This window comes from Gossypium arboreum, chromosome 9 (assembly GCF_025698485.1).
Source record: "Gossypium arboreum isolate Shixiya-1 chromosome 9, ASM2569848v2, whole genome shotgun sequence".
Classification (NCBI taxonomy): Eukaryota; Viridiplantae; Streptophyta; class Magnoliopsida; order Malvales; family Malvaceae; genus Gossypium; species Gossypium arboreum.
In genome coordinates, this window is record NC_069078.1 from 12,212,177 (window position 1) to 12,220,425 (window position 8,249).

Genomic DNA, 8,249 nt, shown 5'->3' on the forward strand with positions numbered 1-8,249 from the left:
ATCCCTAGTAAACCTCCTTGAGCCTAACAAACCAACTCTTGTATTACCTTTAATATTAACCTTTAACCCATTATTGATTGAAATACCCTAAATTAATCCCTATTTTTGTCAAGATTTGAGTTGAATGGATTGTCTAGCTATGTTTTGTTCTTGATATTTAGTCTATATTATTTAACTTTTTCTTAAAAAAAAAACTATGTATGCATATTTGTAATTTCATAATTCTGAGAGAAGCTCTGTTGTACGCAAGTGAAGATTAACTCTTTTTCTAGTTAGGGAACTTTTCAATTCAATCTCGATTCTAACCCTTTCTTTCAGCTTGTGACCACATCCCCTAACCAAGCCTCATTACAAACCTCTAAAGACCTTTTGATTGATGTATCATCTTAAATTATAGTGGTGGAGATTTGATTTTCATGCAAGCCTATGGTAATGACTTTCTATTATTGACTATTGAGTGCTTCCTTTATTGTCCTTAAAACACCTCGAGTGATTTGAGTTAATCTTTAGTGAGGATGTAAAACTCTGTGATATTCTGAATTAAAAGTAATTACTTAGATGAGGGAAGACACCTATGTTTTCGGAATAAAATGCTCAACTTGGAATGATTGAAACTTTTATGTTCTTTTAGTTAAATTCTCAATGTATGATTACCTATGCATTAATTTGAGATATTATTGATAGAAATTATAAGTTGAGAAAGATTTATTTTGATTATGAGTTGAGACTTTTGCTTGAGGATAAGCAAATGCTTAAGTGTGGGGGTTTTTGATAAACCGTAAATTATACATATTTTACCCCATGTTTAATGCATTTTATGGATGATTTCTCATTAGAATTGGTGTTTTCGATGCTACTAATGCTTTAATTTCATGTGTTATACTTAGGAGAGCATAGAAGACCGAAATGAGCCAAAAATGAGCCAAAAAAGGGACAAAATGGACCAAATCGAGAATATGACACGGCCTAAGCCTTGCCACACGGGTAGCTCACACGCCCGTGTCTTTCGAGGGTGTCAACCAAGGCTTTCACGATTCACATGGCCTGGCCATTGACCCACACGGCCGTGCACAATTTAATGGATCGAACACGGCCGGGCAATCACGTCACACGATCGTGCCACACGAGCGTGCCCCTGCCGAGCCCAAGTTAAGTCCAATTTGGAAAAGGCCACTTTTGAGGGCTTCTAGGCATTCCAAAGCCTATAAATACACCCTAGAAGAGGAGAAAAAAAGGAGACAGAGAATAAGGGGTAAGGAATTACTCCAAGAAAGCCAATTGATCCATCTCAGAAGCCGGATTCATCATCAAGACTGAAGATCTCTCCTCAATTCCCCTTCAACATTTTTGGGTTTTCTTTATGTTCTGTATTCTTTATTATTATGAGATGTTTTCTTATTTAGTTATGAACTAAATCCCCTAAATACCTAAGGAGAATGAAACCTAAGACGAATCTTGTTATTATTTTCTGAATCGTATGATAAATATTTAACTTGTTCTTAATTATGTGTTCTTAATTCTTGTTTTGATATCCCAAGATACTGATTCAAGACATGCTCTTATTCAGAGGAGGAATAGACCCTGTCTAAGAGTACTTTCGTCATAATTATACGGAGTTGATTGCGCGCCTAGAAATAGGGTGACAAGATTTTGCCGGATTAGGGTGAAACCTAATAAGGGGATCCATAGATCGAGTTAATGTAACCCTAGAGTGTTAATTAAAGAAAAGTCTTGGTTATTCAATCTAGGGATTAGATGTTATTAGTCTTGAATAGGAATAATAACATAACTTAGGGATTTCAACGGAACAAGTTGAATGAATAATTCGTCCGATTCGGAGCCAGAATAACAAGTAAAGTCTAGGTGGATTTTTCATTAGGTATTGCCTCAAGTCAATCGATTTTCCCGAAAGTAGTTCCCCAATTCTTTCTCAGTGCGTTCTTAGTTTAGATAATTAGTTAATTAAAACAAATAAACAACCCCTCTTTATTTCTAGGTTAAATAATAAAAAGATAGTTATTACTAGTACTTTTGGTTCCCTTGGGTACGATATCCCGGTCTTGTCATTACTATACTATTGTTCGATAGGTACGCTTGCCTTTTCGTCATGATAATTGTTAGTCTAGCTTTGATCATCATTATAAATATTTATTACTTGTTACAAATCACGCGATCAATCGTTCTTCACCTTTACGGATGATTTGAGACGTTTGGGTCAGCATCTAATTCAATAATATACAGGAAAATAAGTAGCTAATTAATGATTATATTCCTTCATTTCATCAAATCATAACCTTTACCCAACAAATATGTCGAAATAACAAACTAGTCACCCTTAATTGCACTTATATTTCACGATTTGTGGGATCCGAATGGCCAATCGATCAAGAATGTTTTCCCTAATTGAAATGAGTTTAAAATCTTATTAAGAGGGTTGAAGAACTCAAATTAATTCTGGAAAAACATAGGCAAGAACCAAGAAACAAAACAGCCCCTTTTCTTGCCCATAGGTGCACGCACCACCACTTACGGTGGCCAAAATTGGGGCTGAATTTTAAAACGGTTTGAGATCTCATTAAAATCTGGAAAAATACCTTTGAAATTATTTAAAATTACCCAAATTCTAGATCTGGAAATTGAGGTTTTTAATGGACAAGATTAATTAAGAAATTGAAGAGAGAAGAGACCTTACCCAAGCTAGTCGAGAGAAACGGCAATGTCACTTTCTTGGCAATGTTCGGGATTGGTCTTGGAGTTCAAGATTTCAGATTTGGGGCTGATTTTAATGAGGAAAAATGACATTAATATGGTGGAGAATATGTTAACAAATCTTATGGAAAAAAGAAAAAGAAGAAAGAAATGGAAAAACTAGGTGTAGGCGACGAGGAAAGAAAGAAAATTGAAGAGAAAAGAGGAGAGGAAGAGGGTGAATGGCTTGGGTAAGTAAAATTTGAATTAAAGGTTGAAAAATATAATAAAAAGTTATATTTATACTTAGGGTTTGTAATAACCCGATAGTCAAGTAATCAAAAAGTGTATTTTTGGGTCTTAGGATGTGTTACAGGGTTCAAGGGTATGGATGGCATCAAGGGTATGGATGGAACACACATTAAAAAAACAAGGGATTTTGCAAAATTTAATCATTTCGCAAGAGAAGGGATTCAAACTTGGGTTTCAAGGAACGCTTCACTAACATTTAACCAACAAACCAATATCTCATTTATTTCCCAAAAATGCATAGATAAATTTTAAAAATTAAGGCATGACCACTCTCTCTCGATTCACAAACATGATTCCACTAACCCCTGATTTTTAGGATGTTACAGACACTTTGAAGATTAATGGCTCCACTGATGACGCCATTTGCTTATGATTATTCCCATTCTCGTTGAGGAATAAGGCAAAACAGTGGTTAAACTCTTTACCATAAGGTTCTACCACTACATGGGCTCAAATGACAGAGAAGTTTCTCTTTGTAACCCCCCAAATTTTTTATTTTCGCTTTTTATGATATTCGGGCTTGGAAGTGTCTAAATTTGTGGTTCGTGTTATTTTGGCTTAAATGTATATTGGGTTAAGTAATTATGAGCTCTGGGGGTGTTTGGGAGGTCTTAAGTTTAGGCTGTAACTTGGGCTAAATTTGGGTTTTTAATTGAATTAAGTCTGACTTGAGGTCAGTAGGCTTATAAGGAATTGTTGGTAAAAACTTAACAGAATGGGCCTGCTGGTCTAGTGGTTAAGTGACAAGGGATTACGCTCAGGGTCAAGGGTTTGATTCCCTACATTGGCGTTAGGATTATTTTTGCTGCAAGTTTCAGTAAGCGTTGGGCTTCATTAAAGTTTTGAGTTGTGGGCTTTAGGGGAAAAACCTAGGGTTATCTTTTTGTTCCTCCTTTTTGGCAAAATAGTTTTTACTTGCCGTCTTATCTTTTCCCCAAAAATTCCCTTTACTGTCAAAATTTCCTTTTCTCCTTCTCTGTAACACCCCGTACCCGAGACCGTTGCCGGAGTCGGACACGAGGGGTTAACAGACTTAATTCCCTTATTTATACAGTCCATTTTAAAAATTTCCAGACTAGCTGGCTAACTGCATCACTGTCACCTTAAAAATCATATCTTGAGTTCAAAAACTCAAAAATCAGTTTTGTAAAATTTCCATGAAACTAGACTCATATATCCATCTACAAATTTTTTCTAGAATTTTTGGTTGGGTCAATTAGTACAGTTTATTAGTTAAAGTCTCCCCTGTTTCAAGGTTCGACTGCTCTGACCTTCATGCATTACGAATTATATATCTCCCTGTACAGGGCTTCAATACTTATGCTGTTTGTTTCTAAAGAAACTAGACTCGAAAAGGAATCTATACATATATGGCATGACTTCTAACTATCTCTGGTTAATTTATAATGAATTTCCTAAGTCCGAACAGGGAATCCAGAAACCGCTCTGGCCCTGTTTCACGAAAACTTTAAAATCTCATAAAATACTGTTCATATGATCATTTCATTACTTCCCTATGAAAATAGATTCATCAAGGTTCAATTAAATAATTTATTCACTATTTAATTCCATTCTTACTATTTTTAGTGATTTTCAAATCCACACCACCTCTGCTGCTGTCAAGATCTGTTTTTAAGGTAAACCTTACCTATTTCATGGTTTTCCATGAATCAACTAGAGTTTGTCATACATAGCATCAAAATAAGCATAATTAACCATTCCCAATGGCTAATCGTTACCAAACATTTCCATACCTCTCAATGAACAACATACAAGACGATTATAATGCTATGCTCAAAGTGTATATAAGCCATTTTAGCATGGCTATCCAAATTTATACAAAACCAAAGGGTACATGACCAACAACAAAAAGGGTAGTCCTATACATGCCATTTTCGAGTTCAACCAAAAGTGTACCAAAAGGGCTTTGATAGTGTGGACGACTTGACTTCGACTTCGACAATCCCGAGTCCGATAGGTGATGAACCAAAATCTATAAAGCAGAGATTCAAAGAACGGAGTAAGCATTTAATGCTTAGTAAGTTTTGAGCAATAAAATTAGGCACAATCAAGTATAGCATTCATATAACTAAACGGATAATTTCATATACACATATTCTCAAAAATCAGTCCTACTTCACATTTCCAACCCTTATATTCATACATAAGGATCAACTTAACAAAGGCCAAAGCTCACTAATCGATTGAGCGGATAATGTTTAAACGAAATCACTACTCCAATGCATATACAAACGTACCTTATCGTTGGGATTTTACTGGCGTATTAATTGAAATTATTACAGCAAGATTGCTCATTCCCAAACCAAGTACCTTCGGGTTTAGCGGATATAGCTACTCGCTCAAATGCCTTGGGACTTAGCAGGTTATAGTAACTCGCACAATTGCCTTCGGGACTTAGCTCGGTTATAGTAACTCGTACAATTGCCTTCGGGATTTGGCCCGGTTATAGTAACTTGCACAAATGCCTTCGGGACTTGGCCCGGATATAGTAACTCGCACAAATGTCTTCCGGCTTAGCCCGGTTATCAATCCGAATATCCATGCACATATCAATAAATCATGACACATCAAGCATTATCATTTTCAGCTCAAAAGCTACATACAAAGGGCATGATTTTGATTTGCTTATAACATAATCTAATCGAATCATAATCTAAGTTTCATTACTCGAAAACTTACCTCGGATGTGGTCAAACGATTTCGGCGGCTATTCGATCACTTTTTCCTTTCCCTTATCCAACTTTGATCCTCTAACCTCTTGAGCTTAATAAACAAATAAATTTATTCAATTACTTATCCAACTTTACTATATACAAATATCTATTTATTTAGATTCATTTCGAACTAATATTAGGCAACCGATCATATATTCTCCCCATGGCGATATTCAAACATTGTAGCCAAAGAATCACAATTATCGAATGTTTAACTATGATCGGACATATGATATTACCCGTATGTCTTAAGCTAATTGCCGAACGTATTGCCTCAATTTGTGTACATATCAAATATAGTAATCCTTACTTGAACTATTAACCAACCTTATCAATGAACAATTATACTTAAAATACCATATATATATATATATATATATATATTCATAAGTGCATAGATACTATGTTACCAACAATTATTTCCTTGCTTAGCGTACGAACCAATATACACATTACTCCATATCTACCCGTCACGTTTACTCTACTTAAACCGAATAAACTTGCACATAAGGTCCTTGGCCGAACCTCACTAGAAACAAGTCAACCAAAATCTTAGTATTCATCTTGTGTATAACCTTATTTACCTTCCAAAAATCACAAAAACATCAAACTCTTAATGTTTATGTACAAGGCCGAATCTTAACATGATCCATTCATTTCAATCACTCACACGGCATTTGTTCAATTCTTTAGACAAATCTATGTTTGGCCATTGCACTCATGAGCATTAAAATTTATAATTTGACTACTTAAACCCTTCTCTTCAACAATTCTTCATAAAACATAAAGATTATAACCCAATCTCATCCTTTAATAACTAAAACCGAATGCTCAAGCCATCACCAAGATTTCGAAATTTTTTGCCATGGGTTGTGTAAGAAATTAGCTAATTAACTAGAAACAAGTTTAAAATTTAAGAATCTAACACAACATACTAACCTCCCCTTAAGCTCAAGGTGATCGAAACCTCTCTTCTTCCTTTCATCAATTCGGCCAAGAAGAACCAAAGAATGAAGCTCCTTTTTTTTTTCTTCTTTCAATTCAAGGCAATGAAGGGGGTAACCACACACTTTTATTTTTGTTTCTCCTCCTACTAACACTAATATTTTATTGCCCATGTTCTTTATTTTATTATTCCTAACATAAGCATTAACATAACATGTTTATGACATGTTTTGCCCATAACATTTTGTCCACGCCTCCTTGTCATGGCCGGCCACTTACTAATTAAGGGGGAAATTGACATGCAAGTCCACCCTTTTGATCTCATGCACTAATAGATCCTTATAGATCGACCTATCACATTTCAAAAGTGTCACACATAAGTCCTATTAGCTAAATTCACATGCAATTGACTAAATCGAAGCTTAAAACTTTCACACATTCATATTCACATATTTTAGACAATAATCATTATATTCAAATAATTTGGTGACTCGGTTTAGCGGTCCCGAAACCGCTTTCCGACTAGGGTCACTTTAGGGCTGTCACATCTCCTCTCTATTCGTTTTTCTTTCCCTTTCATTTGGCTTGGTGCTTTGCTAGTAGATTTCATCGATTCGGTAAGTATCGCTTTATGTAAGTTAGGTATTTTCTGTTGGAGATTGTTAAGAGAGGTTTTGGTTGCTGGTTAGGCAGGATTCAAGGATCTGTGGATCATTAATCGGGGTTCTAAACAGCAAGGAAACACCGTTCTTCGTCGAAGGTAGGTAGATATCGTGTTTCGGCTTTTATCCAATCTTAGGTAAATCGATTTAAGTGATTGATTTGGGCTCAGTTTTGTCAATCTTAGGCTTTGGAGTGCTCGTGGTTGGATCTACAGTGGAAACAAACCAGGTTTGTACTCTGATTACATAGAAAATGAGTTTCAGCAAAAGCCGAAAAACTAGTTTGTCGATGCCACACGGGCGTGTGGTCTACCCGTGTGGTAGCTTGCATCACGAGACACGGGCATGTGACAGACGAGCCAAGCTGTGTGCCGCCACACGAGCGTGTGAGGCTGGTGAGGTCGTATATGAGGCACAGGTTCGACCATTTGGGTCGTGTTGGCCGCACGGGCATGTTGGTCACACGGGTGAACTATACTGGTGTGTAGGTCTTGGGCCAGGCCGTGTGATCCACACAGTAGGGCACACGGGCTTATGAGCCCAGTTTTCCTAAAATGTTCTGTAAGGTTGCACGGGTTGCCTAAGTCGACTGTGACCTACTATAGGGTCGGTAAGCGTTATTTAGACCCCATGCTATGAATGGTTACTGTGTTGTATGTAAAACATGTTACAATAAGCATGTATATCTGCCTGATTTCATATATCTGTTCTGTTATGATATGATCTGATTTCTGTATACAAGCATGCCATGATATTTATGATGCATTGCATTGGGTTGGGTTGTTGTGAAGAGAAGGAAGTCTGAGAGGCGATTAGCCTATTATCGGGCAGCTACGCTGCATATATCTATTATGTACTATTTCACATTACCACTTGGTGTGTAGGGCTGGAAAAGTCGATTTTATCC